Here is a 19292-nt window from a genome sequence, read left to right on the forward strand (position 1 = left end):
ACAATACAGGGCACCATCCTTGAATAATTGCAACCTGCTATTACAGATGATGCTAATTCCCCTGAGCTTGATGGGGAGATGAAGAGGAATCTAAGACAGGTTACAAAGAGAAAAATGCAATGGGAATGTTTGCACTGAGCAAGAGAAAAGCTTTGAAGCAGCAAAAGGATTAAATATTTTGCGCCCCGAGGTGGTGTGTGTGTGGGGGGAGGGGGTGGGGGGGGGGGGTGTAAATACAGGGAAGCCAGGTGGGGACAGTACAAATGATTATTTATTTGAAAATATTTTATTCCGGCATATATAATTTTAAAGAGGAAAAACAACAAAGTAAATACTCAGCCAAACCCAGCCAATGTGGCTCACATACATAGTGCGGGATTCTCCACTCTCGCGCCGAAGTGCCCACACCGTGGTGAACGCCGTCGAGGTTCACGACGGCGCGAAACGGCCCCTATCCCGACCGATTCAGGGCCCGATAATGGGCTAGGATCGGGGCCGCGTCATCTACATGCGCCAGGCCTTGTTGCCGCGTAAAGGCGGCGCCGCATACATGATGCAGCCGGCGCCGCATAACTGGCGTCACCCGCGCATGCGTGGTTGCCGTCCTCTCCGAGTCCGCCCCGCAAGAATATGGCGGACGGATCTTGCGGGGCCGCGGAAGGAAGGAAGCCCTCCTTCAGAGAGGACGGCCCAACGATCGGTGGGCACCGATCGCGGGCCATCCCACATTTGAGGTACCCCCCGGTGCAGGATCCCCCCTCCCCACCCCCACAGGCCGCCTTACCCCAGCGTTCCTGCGCTGTTCCCGACGGCAGCGACCAGGTGTGGACGGCGCTGGGGGGAACCCTCCATTTTGGCCTGGCCGCTCGGCCCATCCGGGCCTGGGAATAGCGGGGGTGCTGGAGAATCGCCATTTTGGGTGTCTCCGGCGATTCTCCGGCCTGCGGAACTCGACGGGGCCATTCCCGCCGCTTGGGAGAATCGCGGGAGGGCGTCGGACCGGCGTCCCGGGAAATTATGGCGGCCCAGACGATTCTCCCAACCGGTGCGGGAGTGGAGAATCTCGCCCATAATTCCCCAATCCCCCTTTCCTACTAACTATTTCCCACCCCAACCAGCCCCCCACCCCCTTCTAAAAGCTTAATTATCCCCCAAAAAGTCGTTAACCGTTGGCACCTCTGGGCAAACCCTAACATCGATCCCCTCAGGGCGAATTTGATCATTTCAAGCCTGAGAAACCCGATCATGTCACTAAATCATACCCCCGATTTCAGAGACTCCGAGTCCCTCCACGCCAATAAGATCCGTCTCCCAGCTCCCAGGGAGGCAAAGGTCGAAACATCGGCCTCTCTCGCCCCCTGAACTCCCGGGTCTTCCGACACACCAAACATCGCAAACTCTGGTCTCGGAACCACCCGTACCATCAATATCTTCGACATGACATCGGCAAATCCCTGCCAAAATCCCCTAAACCTTGGACATGCCCAAAACATACGGACATGATTTGTGGGCTCACCCGCACCATCCACACCTGAACTCCACCCCTTCAAACTACAACTAATTCTCAAAACATTATTGAACAGTTCTCAAATGGAAAGGCACTTGACCACATTAAAACTAAGGATCTGCAATAGACGTTTGTTCTAGCAAGTTATATTTAGGGCAAGATTATAAACAGAGGGCATTGATTTAAGGTGATTATAAAAAGAAGCAATGCTGATGAGAAGAAAACATTCTGTGCTGCATGTGATAACATGAATGCGCTGCTCGGAAATGTGGTGGAGGCAGATTCAATTGACGTTTTGAAAGAGAATTGGACAACTATCTTACTTTCAGATCAGCCATGACCTTATTAAATGGTGGAGCAGACTGGGCTGAATAGCCAACTCCAGCTCCTTGCTCATCTGTTCGTATCTTTTGAGGAAAAAAATATCTAGAGTTCAGGGCCAATGACAGGGGATTGTGACTGTTGCAGAAAGTTGGCACAGATACAATTTGTCGAGTGCCTTCATTTTGTGCTGTCACCTTTCTATGACATTGTGAGATTAGAGAAATGCAGTGCACCAATGCAAGAGAGACGGATTGCTCCCTCCCAATATAATGGAAACCCTGTGCCCCAGTGCAGGAGAGGTTGGTTGTTGGGCAGTGTGAGCTGAACATACATGGCTGGATAAAAACTAAGGCAGATGTCAAGATCCTTGGAGGGAAAACAAATCTGGAGGGAGTGGGTCAAAAAACCTGGGGAGTTGCATTTTGAATGAATCTTGAGTGTGACCCAGTCACAATTATGAACAGTACACAAATATATCACTGGTAAATACTATGCATACTGTAGATCAGCCTGCTGGCTGCCCATGTCCAAGTGATATCTTAGCAGAATAATGTGCTGGTCTTAAATAAAGTATCTGAACCTCTCATTTTGTTTCATGCCCAGCAGGTTGCTTATCTGTGGTCTTCTGTTTTGCTAACTGGGAAAAAGAATCTTTCTGTTTACTAATTGCTCTCTATGGCGGCTGCTTTACCCAGTATCCCCCGCGCTGCAGAAAGTCCCCGATCAGTGAGTGTAGGAGGCCAGTGCGCAGGTGCAGTGTGGGTGCGTGCTCTGAGCATGCTCAGTGTCAGTCATGGTGAGAGACTGAGGAGGAGTGGATGGTTCGGGAGGAGATTGTGAGCACAGGGCAGGAATGGAAGCCGCGGCTGCACTGGAAACTTTATCAACTTCTGGGGTCGGCCTGAGGCCCCAAATAAAAGGCCGCAGGCACCATGTTTACCTCGGCTGGCTGCCTGCTGTGACAGGCCCGGGGGGAGCGGGCTCACTGGCCGCCATCTTGCGAGTGGGAGTCAGGGAGGCGGGGCTTCCTCCCCGGTGACAGGCCCAGGTTACCCAGGCAACCGGCCACCGCCATCTTGGACAGGGCTCAGGTCTTTCCCATGAGAGACAGAGTCTGGGATTGACAGATTTGGGGAAAGGATATTCCAGAGAAATTAGAATTGTCTGTTCTGAATTTCTATTGTGTACTCATAGTGAGCACTCTTTTCAAATCACTTTGCAGGAGGTCAGGAGAGGATTTACAGACAGAAAATCGAATCAAAAATCATGTCAAAGTCTTTACAGAGATCCATCAGGAGCTAAATATCATTGTTCTCTGAATGTGGAAGGAGAAATTATTGTCTGCTCTGTCTGGTGGAGAAGATTTAAAACATTAGTGTGACTGGACACACACACGCCTGAGTGAGAGAGTTCCAGTGAACTGACTGTGGAAAGAGCTTTAACCAGTTACACAGTCTGAAAAAACATCACATCATTCACAGTGGGGAGAAACCATACACGTGTTCTGTGGACGAAGCTTCAACTGATTGTCCAACCTGGAGAATCACAAGGACACCAACTCCATGGGGAAACCATGGAAATGTGAGGATTGTGGGAAGAGATTCAATTATCCATCCCGGCTGGAAATTCATTGACACTGGGACCAACACCACAAAACGATTGTGGAAATGTGAGGATTGTGGTAAAGGATTCTATTATCCATGCCTGCTGGAAATCCATCAACGCAGTCACACTGGGGAGAAGCCATTCATCTGCTCCATATGTGGGAAAGGATTCACTCAGTCGTCTGGCCTTTCGTTACATCAGCGAGATCACACTGGGGAGAGGCCATTCAGCTGCTCTGTGGGAAGGGTTTTACTCAGTTGGCCCTGCTGACACACCAGAGAAATCACACTGGGGAGAGTCCATTCAGCTGCACTTCCTGTGGAAAGAGATTCAGGTCTTCATCCAACCTCAGCGCCCACAAGCGTGTTCACACTGGGGAGAAAGCATTCACCTGCTCCGAGTGTGGGATGGGATTCACTCAGTCAACCAACCTGGTGGTACACAGGAGAATTCACACTGAGGAGAAACCACTCAGCTGCACTTCCTGTGGAAAGAGCTTCAGGCAGTTATCCACACTCACTGCACACCAACGCACTCACACTGGAGAGAGACCATTAACCTGTTCCTTATGTGGGAAGGGATTCACGCAATCAGCCAGCCTCATGTTACACCAGCGAATTCACACTGAGGAGAGGCCGTTTGCCTGCACTCACTGTGGAAAGAGATTCAGGCAGTCTTCCGACCTCACTGCACTCCATGTTCACACCGGGCAGAGACCATTCATCTGCTCCGTCTGTGGAAAGGGATTCACTCAGTCATCCGGCCTTTGGTCACACCGGTGAGTTCACACTGAGGTGAAGCCGTTCAGCTGCACAGCCTGTGGAAAGAGTTTCAGATCTTCATCTAATCTCAACGTACACAAGCGCGTTCACACTGGGGAGAGGCCGTTCATCCACTCTGTGTGTGGGAAGGGATTCAGTCGGTCACACAATCTGTGGACACACCAGAGAGTTCACAAGTGACTGCAGGGATTGGATTATGCTATTATTGTTGCTGTTACACACATCCAGGATTGTTAGTCTGATAATATTTGGTTTGTTTCTGGTGAAATTAACAACCCAATAACAAATGGAACTGTAATGTTCTGGATATCTCCCTGATTTTCGGGGCTGCAATGTCCCTGTTGAAAACACCATCTGGGATCTTTCCCCTTCAGTCAAGAACTCTCAACAGAAACTACTTTACAATAAAATTATTAACTTCTACTTGAATCCTAAATTGCTCTTTGATGTAAAATCTACAATTCCGTGTCTGAAAGGTTCCACTGATGAACATCTCCAATTGTAACGTGCTGATTAATCCTTGCTGACAATTCTCTCTGACATATACGTTCTTCACATTGGGAGCTCCATTATATTATCACGGCACATTGAACAAAACAGTAAAGTATTTCACAGACACACAAATAAAATTTACATTGATATTGATGAACAGTCAACATTGATATTGATGAAGTTTGGAAGTCGCTGAGTTGAATCATTTCTGACACAGTAGCAGCATCATTTGGTAAAGGTGGAACCCACAACAAAGACTGGTTTGAGAGCCACTCAGCAGAGATGACATCTGTCATTGAAGCAAAAAGCAAAGCCAACCTGATGTACAACATAAATCCAACACCGAGAACACTGCATCATGTGAAAGTAACCCAGAAAGTAGCAAAGGACAGTAGCAAATAAACACGGGATGAGCCGACATCAAGAATTCCAAACTGCATATGACAATGGAAATCTGTTATGTATTTGATGGGATTAAGAGGACAATTAGTACTGCTTTCATCAAAGTAGGTGTCCTGAAATCATCAGACTCTAAAGTCCTCACTGACAGAAGTAAACAGATGTCCCGTTGGGTTGAACACAACCGTGAGCTGCACTCCTGTGAGACGGACAGCTCCTCGTCTCTGTTTGACTCTCCTGCAGCTTCCTGTCATGGTTGAATTGGACAAGAACCCTCATCATTTGAGCTGGAAAAGGCCATTGATTGCTGAGCAAACAGAAAGGTGCCCGGCGAGGATGGAATTCCGGCTGAACTGCTCACACACAGAAAGTCCCATCAACTGTCCCACCTTCATAACCTCCTCTTTTGGGGTGTGAGACTGGTCCACGGAACATGTGAGATGCAATAAAAACAGCAGTGACAGAGGAGATTGCATCAACCACAGGAACATTCCACTCCTTAGAGTCAGGGGGAAGACCTTCACTTGGGTCATGTTTAAAGATTCATCTACTTGCAGACTGAGTGTATACAGAAGCACAGTGCGGTTTCTGTGCTGACAGATCTACAGTGAACATGATCTTCTCCACACACCAGCTACAAGAGAAGTGAACAATTGGGATTTAATCTAAAGTGTCAGTGCTGAGAAAGTGAAATGTTCTAATTACTGAGTGAAAGTAAACCTTTCAGTGCGAATCACAATTTACTGGTACAATTGGAAAAGGCACCAAAACGTTTCAAACTCAGAAGATAAACTTCAGCCTTGAAGTTATGTTTCGGAGCTCACAAGCTGTGGAAATCTTTGTGAATGTTTCTTCTTCCCTTTTGTAAACAAGCAGAGAAATTAACCCTTTCCCCTGACAGCACGGCAATGATTTGAAATAAAGATTTGTCTTTTAAAGATTTGGTTTCATCCAATTTGTTGGGGTCATATTTCCGGTCGTGGGAATCATAGCGGGCGGAATGGAAAATTTAAAGGTCCATTGACCTTGGGAGGGAATTTCAGGGCTCCGGAATAAGATAGAATGATCATGAATGGGAATAAAAGAGAAAGGCCACACCATCAAATGGGAATTGGAATCATTCAGCCTGGGGCAGGCAAATGGTTTCTCCCCAGTGTGAACTCGCTGGTGTAACAGAAAGCTGGATAACTGAGTGAATTCCCACACTCAGAGCAGGGGTACGTCCTCTCCCCGGTGTGAACCTGTTGGTGTGTCAGCAGATTTGCTTTTCTTTTGAAGCTCTTCTCACAGTCGGAACATTTAAAAGGTCTGGTATCAGAGTGAACAAGTTGATGCGTAGTGAGGTGGGTTAGTCGAGTGAACCTCTTCCCACACTTGGAGCAAGTGAATGGTCTTTCGCCGGTGTGACTGCGCCGATGAATATCCAGCACAGACAGAGATATGAATCCCTTACCATGGTCCTCACGTTTCCACGGTTTGTCCATGGTGCCAATGTCCTCGTGTCTCTCCAGGTTGGACAATCGGTTGAAAACTGTGAATGGTGTGATTTATTTTCAGGCAGTGTCAAAGTTCTTTCCACAGTCAGTTCACTGGAACACTCTCACTCGGGTGTGTGTGTGTCTCGGTGCTTTCCCAGGCACACCGGTGTTTTGATATCTTTTTCCACAGACAGCACAGCCAAGCATGACTCCATCCACATTAAAAAGCTAATGATATTCACGTCCTGATGAATTGAATGACTGTCAGATCTTGATCTGATGTGAGTTTCCTTTCTGTCAATCCACTCCTTGTAACCCATTAAAACCAATTTGCACAGGTTAGTCCAGGACAGAAAGGTGGAACAGATAATTCTAGTTCCCAGGGTTTAATTATTGCTCTCTTCTCCCCAAAGCTGCAAATCCCAGTCCCACACACTCTCCCCTTCCCACAAACTCACCACAATGATTTCACGGTCACCAATACTGAGATGAACATTAAATTCCAGATTAATTGAATTTCCACTCCACCAATTGCCATGATGGGATTTGAATCCTTGTGCCCAGAACACTAGCCTGTGTCTGTGGATCGCTGGTAGAGTGAACCCCCATGGAGTGTGGTACTGACCTGGAACTCAATGCTTACACTCAAAGACCAATAATATCTAGGTTCTGATTAATAAAGTGACTCTCTCAGGTCTTAATGTCTTGTTTGATTTCACTTTGCTGTGTTTAAATCCTCCCCTTGTAACCCCCTGTAAAAGGAGTTTCCAGAATCGATCACTGTCAGTCCTGCTGAGTGCACAGGGCTCACCCTGCTGCACACTGCCCCTTATGAGAATGGTGGTGGTTAACTGGAGAAAGGCTCTGCAGGAAAACCTTCTCGCTCGGTGCAAACTCGGGAGCGGTAATTTCTTGTTTCAGCTTTGACGCCTGTACTGGGTGTTTGTGAAGCCTCCCCATCCACCCACTGCCCCTAACGCTGCCTCTGCTTATCCGCCTCCTTCCCACCTGAAGATGAAACAAACAAGCATCTGTCCCTGGGCACGAGCCGCACTGCGCATGCTCCATATCACAATGCCCGGGGAGTGATTGACGGCAGGTGCAGACCAATAGGAAGAGGGGGCATGGCTGGAGGGCCAAGCGGATGCTGCTGGTCGTCCAAGCAATCGGTTAAATGAGGGGCGGGACTGATCACGGATCTCCCTCATTGGCTGAGACTCTGCATTATTTTGAGTTCTTCCCAATGGCCACGTGGGTGCGGGTATCAAACCTCATTTCTTGCCTTTGACATGTTGACCAATGGGAAGATTTGGAGGACCGGATGGACTCTGGTCATCCAGGCAATCAGGCTACTGGCTACTGGCTTTGTGTGAATGAAGATTGAGCGTCACACAGACTGAAACGTCTTCCTGTGTCAAACCTCTGAGTGAAACACTTTATTTCCACTTCTTTTCAAAGCGTTTAATCCATTGATCCTTCTACAGAACTGTTGCAACAAGGAACAACAAAGTTTAACTCTGTTTCTCTCGTCACAGATGTGGCAAGGTGGCACAGTGGTTAGCACTGCTGCATCACAGCGCCAGAAACCCAGGTCAATTCCGGCCTTGGGTGACTGGAGTTTGCACATTCTCCCCGTGTCTGTGTGAGTTCGCCCCGGGTGCTCCAGTTTTCTCCCACTGTCCAAAGATGTGCCGGTTTGGTGGATTGGCTATGCTAAATTGCCCCTTAGTGTCCAAAGGTGAAGTGGGGTTATGGGGAGAGGGGAGGGGAAGTGCACCTGGTTGGGGTGCTCCTTTGTAGGATTGGTGCAAACACGATGGGTCGAATGGCCTCCTTCTGCAGTATAGGGATTCAATGATGCTGCCAGACCTGTTGGGTTAATCTAGGATTTTCTGTTTTACTCTATATTACAGATATTTTTAATCCACTAATATTTATTGAGCCATCAACTACCAGAAGCATTGTGTTGATGTTTCAGCTATTCCTGCCTTGGGCGACTGTGTGAAGTTTGCACATTCTCCCCGTGTCTGTGTGGGTTCCCTCCGGGTGCACTAGTTTTCTCCCACCATCCAAAGATGGGCAGGTTAGGTGGATTGACTATTCTAAGTGTCCAAACAAAGGTTAGGTGAGGTTACTGGGTTACGGGAATAGGGTGGAGACATGGGCTTAAGTGGGGTGCTCTTTCTGAGAGCCGGTGCAGGCTCGATGGGCCAAATGGCCTCCTTCTGCACTGTAAATTGTTGTATTTTCTCTCCCACAGTCTGACCCGGTGGGCCTGTCTGGTGTTATTTCCCTGGTACTATCCATGTGTTTGGATGTTTGGGTATTTTAGGGAGCAGGTAGATTCCTTGGTTCTACCTGTTGTCCCCTGTTGTTTTTGGTTAATGTGTCTGGAGTCTTTTGCGTTAGACCATAAGATCATAAGACATAGGAGCGGAAGTAATGCCATTCGGTCCATCGAGTCCACTCCATCATTCAATCATGGCTGATTTCAACTCCATTTACCCACTCTCTCTCCATAGCCCTTAATTCCTCGAGAAATCCAGTCCTTCCAGTCCGTCTCCAATTCTCCTTACTGTCTCAGGATATGGGTCTAGGTAGCTTGGTGTTGTGATTCGTGTTGTTTAGTTGTCTGTCTGTCTGTCTCCAGCAGGTATTGTTGTCTCTCACGAATGACTGTGCTGCGATCCTTGTGTTCTGGTCTTATGAACATATACGCGTTGGATTCAAGCTCCCGGAGTGTCTACCTTTCTCTCCTGGTAAGATTCGGTTTGTCTCTTCTATTTCACTACTGTGACTGGGCAGAGACCTGATTGAAGGATCCAAACATGGCAATTCTGGGAAAGATGGTCAAAGATTTGGGAGGTGACAACATGTTCAAAGAGTTTGGAGAGGAGAGGAAGGTTGAAGACGGGGCAGTAATTTGTATGGATGGTAGGGTCAAGGGTTTGTTTTATTTTTTATAAATTTTGAGTACCCAATTCATTTTTTTCAATTAAGGGTCAATTTAGCATGGCCAATCCACCTACCCTGCACAGCTTTGTGTTGTGGGGGTGAAACCCACACAAACACGGGGACAATGTGCAAACTCCGCACGGTAGTGACCCAGAGCCGGGATCGAACCTGGGACCTCGGCGCCGTGAGACAGCAGTGCTAACCGCTGTTTGTGGTGACTGTTTAACGTAAACTGCCTGGAGCTCAGAAAGGACAATCTCGGGGAGGATCATACGGCAGGAATAGAGCTTCAAACAAAGAACAAAGAAATGTACAGCACAGGAACAGGCCCTTCGGCCCTCCAAGCCCATGCCGACCATGCTGCCCGACACAACGACACCCTTCTACACTTCCTGGGTCCGTATCCCTCTATTCCCATCCTATTCATGTATTTGTCAAGATGCCCCTTAAATGTCACTATCGTCCCTGCTTCCACCACCTCCTCCGGTAGCGAGTTCCAGGCACCCACTATCCTCTGTGTAAAAAACTTGCCTCGTACATCTACTCTAAACCTTGCCCCTCTCACCTTAAACCTATGCCCCCTAGTAATTGACCCCTCTACCCTGGGGAAAAGCCTCTGACTATCCACTCTGTCTATGCCCCTCATAATTTTGTAGACCTCTATCAGGTCTCCCCTCAACCTCCTTTGTTCCAGTGAGAACAAACCGAGTTTATTCAACCGCTCCTCATAGCTAATGCCCTCCATACCAGGCAACATTCTGGTAAATCTCTTCTGCACCCTCTCTAAAGCCTCTCCATCCTTCTGGTAATGTGGCGACCAGAATTGAACACTATACTCCAAGTGTGGCCTAACTAAGGTCACAGCTGCAGCATGACTTGCCATTTCTTATACTCAATGCCCCGGCCAATGAAGGCAAGCATGCCGTATGCCTTCTTGACTACCTTCTCCACCTGTGTTGCCCCTTTCAGTGACCTGTAGACCTGTACCCCTAGATCTCTCTGACTTTCAATACTCTTTTTTTTAAAAATAAATGTTTTATTGAAATTTTTTTCCCAAACAACAATTTTTCCCCTCTTACAAAGCAAACGCAACAATAACAATACAGAAATTTTAAACAATACACATGTAACAAAACCCCTTTATCTTTGACCTAAACTAAACCCCCCCCCTCTCCCCCCCCCCACCCTCCCCCTGGGTTGCTGCTGCTGGTCATCTGTCTTCCCTCTAACGTTCCCCTAGGTAGTCGAGAAATGGCTGCCACCGCCTGGTGAACCCTTGAGCCGATCCTCTCAGGGCAAACTTTATCTGCTCCAGTTTAATGAACCCCGCCATATCATTTACCCAGGCCTCCAGTCCGGGGGGTTTCGCCTCCTTCCACATGAGTAGGATCCTGCGCCGGGCTACTAGGGACGCAAAGGCCACAACGTCGGCCTCTTTCGCCTCCTGCACTCCCGGCTCTTCCGCAACTCCAAATAGAGCTAACCCCCAGCCTGGTTTGACCCGGGCCTTCACCACCCGCGAAATCACTCCCGTCACTCCCTTCCAATACCCTTCCAGTGCCGGGCATGCCCAAAACATATGTGCGTGGTTTGCCGGGCTCCCGCCACACCTCCCACATTTGTCCTCCACTCCAAAGAACCTGCTCAATCTTGCTCCCGTTATGTGTGCTCTATGTAGCACCTTAAATTGAATCAGGCTAAGCCTGGCGCATGAGGAAGAGGAATTTACCCTGCTTAGGGCATCAGCCCACATACCCTCCTCTATCTCCTCCCCTAGTTCTTCTTCCCACTTTCCTTTTAGTTCGCCCACCGACTCCTCCCCCTCTTCCCTCATCTCTCGGTAAATCTCTGACACCTTGCCCTCTCCGACCCACACCCCTGAAAGCACCCTGTCCTGTATCCCCTGTGTCGGGAGCAACGGAAATTCCCTCACCTGTTGTCTAGCAAATGCCCTCACCTGCATATATCTCAAGAAATTTCCCCGGGGCAACTTATACTTTTCCTCCAATGCTCCCAAGCTCGCAAAAGTCCCATCTATAAATAAATCTCCCACCCTCCTGATTCCCAACTGGAACCAGCTCTGAAATCCTCCATCCATTCTTCCTGGGGCGAACCTATGGTTGTTCCTGATTGGGGACCCCACCAGGGCTCCTCGCACCCCTCTCTGTCGCCTCCACTGTCCCCAGATATTCAATGTTGCTGCCACCACCGGGTTCGTGGTAAACTTTTTAGGTGAGATCGGTAGCGGCGCCGTCACCAGCGCCTCTAAACTCGTCCCTTTACAGGACTTTCTCTCCAGTCTTTCCCACGCCGCTCCCTCACCCTCCATCATCCATTTACGTATCATTGCCACATTGGCGGCCCAATAGTAATCGCCCAAGTTCGGTAGTGCCAATCCTCCTCTGTCCCTACTACGCTGAAGGAACCCCCTCCTTACTCTCGGAACTTTCCCTGCCCACACGAAGCTCGTGATGCTCCTGTCTATTTTATTAAAAAAGGTCTTAGTGATTAGTATAGGGAGACATTGAAATACAAATAAGAACCTCGGGAGGACCATCATCTTAATTGCTTGCCCCCTGCCCGCCAGCGATAGAGGCTGCATGTCCCACCTCTTGAAGTCCTCCTCCATTTGTTCTACCAACCGTGTCAGATTAAGTCTGTGCAAGGTTCCCCAGCTCCTAGCGATCTGAATCCCCAGGTATCGGAAGTTTCTTTCCACTTTCCTTAGAGGCAAGCCTTCTATCTCTCTACTCTGGTCCCCTGGATGTATCACAAATAATTCACTCTTCCCCATGTTTAGCCTATACCCCGAGAAATCCCCGAACCCCCTCAAAATTCGCATAACCTCTATCATTCCCCCCGCTGGGTCCGACACGTATAACAATAGGTCATCCGCATATAACGAGACTCGGTGTTCTTCTCCCCCTCTAATCACCCCTCTCCATTTCCTGGAGTCTCTCAACGCCATGGCCAGAGGTTCAATTGCCAACGCGAACAACAATGGAGACAGCGGGCATCCCTGTCTTGTTCCCCTATATAGTCGGAAATACTCCGATCTATGTCGACCTGTAACTACGCTTGCCGTTGGAGCCCCATAAAGAAGTCTAACCCAGCTATAAACCCGTTCCCAAACCCAAACCTCCTTAACACTTCCCATAAATACTCCCACTCCACCCTATCAAATGCCTTCTCTGCGTCCATTGCCGCCACTATCTCTGCCTCCCCCTCCACTGGGGGCATCATTATCACCCCTAATAGTCGTCGCACGTTAACATTCAGTTGTCTCCCTTTTACGAACCCTGTCTGGTCTTCGTGCACCACCCCCGGGACACAGTCCTCTATCCTCGATGCCAGTACCTTTGCCAACAATTTGGCGTCCACGTTCAACAATGAAATGGGTCTATAGGACTCGCACTGCAACGGATCTTTATCCCTCTTCAAAATTAACGATATCGTCGCCTCCGACATCGTCGGGGGTAGAGTGCCCCCTTTCCTGGCCTCATTGAACGTCCTCACCATCAACGGGGCCAACAAGTCCACATATTTTCTGTAATACTCCACCGGGAACCCGTCTGGTCCTGGGGCCTTCCCTGCTTGCATGCTTCCCAGTCCCTTAATAACCTCGTCCACCCCAATCGGTGCCCCCAGGCCTACCACCCCCCGCTCCTCCACTTTCGGGAACCTCAATTGGTCCAGGAACTGCCGCATCCCCTCCTCTCCCTCTGGGGGTTGATACCTATACAGTTCCTCATAGAAGGTCTTGAACACCTCATTTATCTTTCCTGCCCTTCGCACCGTGTCTCCCCTTTCGTCTCTAATTCCTCCTATCTCCCTCGCTGCTGCCCTCTTTCGCAATTGATGAGCCAACAGGCGACTCGCCTTTTCCCCATATTCATACCTCCTCCCCTGTGCCTTCCTCCACAGTACCTCCGCCTTTCTGGTGGTCAGAAGGTCAAATTCCGTCTGGAGTCGTCTCCTCTCCCTGTACAATTCCTCCTCCGGGGTCTCTGCAAATTCCCTATCCACCCTTAAAATCTCCCCCAGTAATCTTTCCCTTTCCTTGGCCTCTGTTTTCCTTTTGTGGGCCCCAATGGAGATCAGCTCTCCTCTGACCACCGCTTTTAGTGCTTCCCATACCACTCCCACAGGGACCTCGCCGTCGTCATTGACCTCCAGATATCTCTCAATACACCCCCGCACTCTTGCACACACTCCCTCATCTGCCATCAGTCCCACATCTAATCGCCAGAGTGTTCTCTGCTCCCTTTCCTCTCCTAATTCCAGGTCCACCCAATGTGGGGCATGATCCGAAACCGCTATGGCTGAGTACTCAGCTTCTTCCACCCTAGAGATCAACGACCTTCCCAAAACAAAAAAATCTATCCGGGAGTACACTTTATGGACATGGAAGAAGAAGGAAAACTCCCTAGCCCTAGGTCTAAGAAATCGCCATGGATCCACTCCCCCCATTTGGTCCATAAACCCCTTAAGTACCTTGGCCGCTGCCAGCCTTCTTCCGGTCCTTGAGCTGGATCTATCTAGCCCCGGGTCCAGCACCGTATTAAAGTCCCCTCCTAAAATCAAGTTTCCTACCTCCAGGTCCGGTATACGCCCCAGCATCCGTCTCATAAATCCCGCATCGTCCCAGTTTGGGGCATACACGTTAACCAACACGACCTCCATTCCCTCCAGCCTGCCACTCACCATTACATATCTACCTCCGCTATCTGCTACGATGTTCTTTGCTGCAAATGCGACCTGTTTCCCCACCAAGATGGCCACCCCTCTATTCTTTGCGTCCAGTCCTGAGTGGAACACCTGTCCCACCCATCCTTTCCTTAGCCTAACTTGGTCCGCCACCTTTAGGTGCGTCTCTTGAAGCATAACCACGTCTGCCCTTAGTCCTTTCAAATGCGCGAGCACTCTGGCCCTTTTTATCGGTCCGTTCAGGCCTCTCACGTTCCACGTGATCAGCCTCACTAGGGGGCTACCTGCCCCCCTCCCGTGTCGACTAGCCATTACCTTCTCTAGGCCAGTCCCATATCCCGCCTCCGCGCTCCCGCTCGCTCCCCCAGCGTCGCACACCATCCCCGCCCACCCACTCTTTAGCCATTTCCTTTTGGATTTCCGCAGCAGCAACCCAGTTGTCCCCCACCCCCCCCTCCCCCTCCCTCCCCCCCCTCCCCGCTAGATCTCTTTCTAGCATGATTGCTCCCCCCATATTACTTCCGTAAGTCAGCTGACTTCAACTGACCCCGGCTACTCCTGCTCACTCCTCGACCCCCACGATGTGGGGAACTCCCATCCGCCTTGCGCCTGTCTTCCCGCCTTATTCTTTCTGGTGCGGGAACATCCCTTTACCTGACCCGCCTCTTATGGCGCAGCTCCCTTTTCCCTCCCCCTCCCCTTCCCCATTCTCCAACTATGTCCCGTCTTTCCCCCCTCACCGGCGCCCACTTTTCCCCAATGTCTCCCCCCTTCCCTGTTTACTTCTCAGTTAACTTCCACCGTAACATTAACAATAACATTTCCTGCAGCATCAGTCCCTCAGTTCCGATCCAATTTCTCTTCTTTGATGAAGGTCCATGCTTCCTCCGCCGTCTCGAAATAATGGTGTCTCTCCTGATACGTGACCCATAGTCTTGCCGGCTGCAGCATCCCGAACTTCACCTTCCTTGTATGCAACACCTCTTTGGCTCGGTTGAAGCTCTCCCTCCTTCTCGCCACCTCCGCACTCCAATCCTGGTATACCCGTACCACTGCATTCTCCCATCTGCTACTCCGCACCTTTTTAGCCCATCTCAGGACCTCTTCTCTATCCTTAAGGCGGTAAAGTCGCACGATTATCGCCCTGGGTGGTTCTCCCGCTTTTGGTCTTCTCGCCGGAATCCGATTTGCCCACTCCACCTCCAAGGGGCCCGTAGGGGCCTCAGCACCCATCAGTGAGCTCAGCATCGTACTTGCGTACGCTCCACAGTCCACTCCTTCCACACCCTCAGGGAGACCCAGTATCCGAAGGTTCTTCCTTCGCGCTCCATTTTCTAGGGCTTCGATCCTTTCAGTACACTTTTTATGAAGTGCCTCGTGCGTCTGTGTCTTAACCGCCAGGCCCAGGATCTCGTCCTCAATATCTGTCACCTTCTGCTCCACCACACGGAGCTCTGTCTCCTGGGTCTTTAATGTCTCCTTGAGCCCCTCAATTGCCTGTAGCAACGGGGTCAGCACCTCCCTCTTCAGCAGCTCCACGCACCGTCTCACAATTTCATGCTCAGGCCCCCATGTCGCCTGCGCTTTCTCCGCCGCCATCTTGTACTTCTCTCTTTCTGACCCTTTGGTCGACGATTCCTCGCGCTGCAGCCGCCGCCGCCGTTTTTTTCCCATTCGTTTGGGGGGGACTCCCTTCTCACACGCCCCACACCGGGTTGCGTCGTCGAAAAATTCCCCGTTGGGGCTCTTAAAAGAGCCCGAAGGTCCGTCGGAGCTGGAGCCGCCGAAGCGTGCGGCTAGCTAGGCATCACCGCAACCGGAAGTCCCTTCAGTGGCCTTGATGAGGTCTTTTCACAGTTGTTCCCTCTGCTGCTAGAATTCACTTTTGATACAGGCCCTCAGGTCAGCTTGCAGCTTTAAGCTTGCCCTTCCCCCGCCTGCATGCTGGAAGAGGCCCTGTTTATCCTGCAGTTGCAGCCAAATCTTTTACTGTTTCTGCGTGTGTCTGGCAACCAAGAGACATACCCTTCCTGGGGGACACTGCCGGGGGAATATTGCAGCCTTCTTCCCACACCGGGAAATGTCAAACAAATACCGTGGGGGCCCTGTAAAAGAGCCCAAAAGTCCGTTCCAAGCAGGAGCTGCCGAATATGCGACCTAGCTCTGCATAGCCGCACCCGGAAGTGACTTTCAATACTCTTGAGGGTTCTACCATTCACTGTATATTCCCTACCTGCATTAGACCTTCCAAAATGCATTACCTCACATTTGTCCAGATTAAACTCCATCTGCCATCTCTCCGCCCAAGTCTCCAAACAATCTAAATCCTGCTGTATCCTCTGACAGTCCTCATCGCTATCCGCAATTCCACGAACATTTGTGTCGTCTGCAAAGTTACTAATCAGACCAGTTACATTTTCCTCCAAATCATTTATATATATTACAAACATGCAAAGGTCCCAGTACTGATCCCTGCGGAACACCACTGGTTACACCCCTCCAATTAGAAAAGCATCCTTCCATTGTGACTCTCTGCCTTCTACGACCTAGCCAGTTCTGTATCCACCTTGCCAGCTCACCCCTGATCCCGTGTGACTTCACCTTTTGTACTAGTCTACCATGAGGGACCTTGTCAAAGGCCTTACTGAAGTCCATATAGACAACATCTACTGCCCTACCTGCATCAATCATCTTTGTGACCACCTCGAAAAACTCTATCAAGTTAGTGAGACACGACCTCCCCTTCACAAAACCATGCTGCCTCTCACTAATTCGTCCATTTGCTTCCAAATGGGAGTAGATCCTGTCTCGAAGAATTCTCTCCAGTAATTTCCCTACCACTGAAGTAAGGCTCACCGGCCTGTAGTTCCCTGGATTATCCTTGCTACCCTTCTTAAACAGTCGAACAACATTGGCTATTCTCCAGTCCTCCGGATCATCACCTGAAGACAGTGAGGATCCAAAGATTTCTGTCAAGGCCTCAGCAATTTCCTCTCCAGCCTCCTTCAGTATTCTGGGGTAGATCCCATCAGGCCCTGGGGACTTATCTACCTTAATATTTTTTAAGCCGCCCAACACCTCGTCTCTTTGGATCTCAATGTGACCCAGGCTATCTACACCCTTCTCCAGACTCAACATCTACCAATTCCTTCTCTTTGGTGAATACTGATGCAAAGTATTCATTTAGTACCTCGCCCATTTCGTCTGGCTGCACACATAGATTCCCTTGCCTATCCTTCCCCTGGGCCAACCCTTTCCGTGGCTACCCTCTTGCTTTTTATGTACGTGTAAAAAGCCTTGGGATTTTCCTTAACCCGATTTGCCAATGACTTTTCATGACCCCTTCTAGCCCTCCTGACTCCTTGCTTAAGTTCCTTCCTACTTTCCTTATATTCCACACAGGCTTTGTCTGTTCCCAGCCTTTTAGCCCTGACAAATGCCTCCTTTTTCTTTTTGACGAGGCCTACAATATCTCTCGTTATCCAAGGTTCCCGAAAATTGCCTTATTTATCCGTCTTCCTCACAGGAACATGCCGGTCCTGAATTCCTTTCAACTGACACTTGAAAGCCTCTCACATGTGAGATGTTGATTTGCCCTCAAACATCCGCCCCCAATCTAGGTTCTTCAGTTCCCGCCTAATATTGTTATAATTAGCCTTCCCCCAATTTAGCACATTCACCCTGGGACCACTCTTATCCTTGTCCACCAGCACTTTAAAACTTACTGAATTGTGGTCACTGTTACCGAAATGCTCCCCTACTGAAACTTCTACCACCTGGTCGGGCTCTTCCCCAATACCAGGTCCAGTACCGCCCCTTCCCTAGTTGGACTGTCTACATATTGTTTTAAGAAGCCCTCCTGGATGCTCCTTACAAACTCTGCCCCGTCTAAGCCCCTGGCACTAAGTGAGTCCCAGTCAATATTGGGGAAGTTGAAGTCTCCCATCACCACAACCCAGTTTGTTTTTACTCTTTTCCAAAATCTGTCGACCTATCTGCTCCTCTATCTCTCGCTGGCTGTTCGGAGGCCTGTAGTAAACCCTCAACATTGTGACTGCACCCTTCTTATTCCTGATCTCTGCTCATATAACCTCACTGCCCTCTGAGCTGTCCTCCCGTAGTACAGATGTGATATCCTCCCTAACCAGGAGCGCAACTCCGCCACCCCTTTTACATCCCCCTCTATCCCGCCTGAAACATCTAAATCCTGGAACGTTTAGCTGCCAATCCTGCCCTTCCCTCAACCAGGTCTCTGTAATGGCAACAACATCATAGTTCCAAGTACTAATCCAAGCTCTAAGTTCATCTGCCTTACCCGTAATACTTCTTGCATTAAAACATATGCACTTCAGGTCACCAGACCCGCTGTGTTCAGCAACTACTCCCTGTCTGCTCTGCCTCAGAGCCACACTGTCCCTATTCCCTAGTTCTCCCATAATGCTCTCACCTTCTGACCTATTGCTCCCGCGCCCATCCCCCTGCCATACTAGTTTAAACCCTCCCGTGTGACACTAGCAAACCTCGTGGCCAGGATATTTATGCCTCTCCAGTTTCGATGCAACCCGTCCTTCTTATATAGGTCACACCTGCCCCAGAAGAGCTCCCAGTGGTCCAGATAACGGAAATCCTCCCTCCTACACCAGCTGTTTAGCCACGTGTTTAGCTGCTCTATCTTCCTATTTCTAGCCTCACTGGCATGTGGCACAGGGAGTAATCCCGAGATGACAACCCTGGAGGTCCTGTCTTTTAACTTTCTGCCTAGCTCCCTGAACTCCTGCTGCAGGACCTCATGCCCCTTCCTGCCTATGTCGTTAGTGCCAATTTGTACAACAACCTCTGCCTGTTTGCCCTCCACCTTCAGGATGCTCTCTACCCGTTCGGAGACATCCTGGACCCTGGCACCAGGGAGGCAACATTCCATCCTAGAGTCTCTTTCACGTCCACAGAAGCGCCTATCTGTGCCCCTGACTCTAGAGTCCCCTATTACTATTGCTCTTCTGCGCTTTGACCCTCCCTTCTGAACATCAGAGCCAGCCGTGGTGC

At 49.8% G+C, this 19292-nt stretch overlaps 1 protein-coding gene across 3 annotated transcripts in view; it reads left to right on the forward strand.

Moving 5' to 3' along the window:
- The window catches only part of LOC140419216 (uncharacterized), a 222947-nt gene that overhangs the window by 6739 nt on the left and 196916 nt on the right, over positions 1 to 19292 (forward strand). For 2 of the 3 annotated variants that reach the window (XM_072503002.1, XM_072503004.1), the window contains exon 3: positions 3054 to 6047. The exons of the other annotated variant lie outside the window; for it this stretch is intronic. The gene's annotated coding sequence lies outside the window, so the exon portion shown is untranslated. Of the gene's footprint in view, positions 1 to 3053; positions 6048 to 19292 lie in introns of those variants that run through there. 3 annotated transcript variants of the gene reach the window in all.

The sequence above is a fragment of the Scyliorhinus torazame genome, chromosome 5 (genome assembly GCF_047496885.1).
Source record: "Scyliorhinus torazame isolate Kashiwa2021f chromosome 5, sScyTor2.1, whole genome shotgun sequence".
NCBI lineage: Eukaryota > Metazoa > Chordata > Chondrichthyes > Carcharhiniformes > Scyliorhinidae > Scyliorhinus > Scyliorhinus torazame.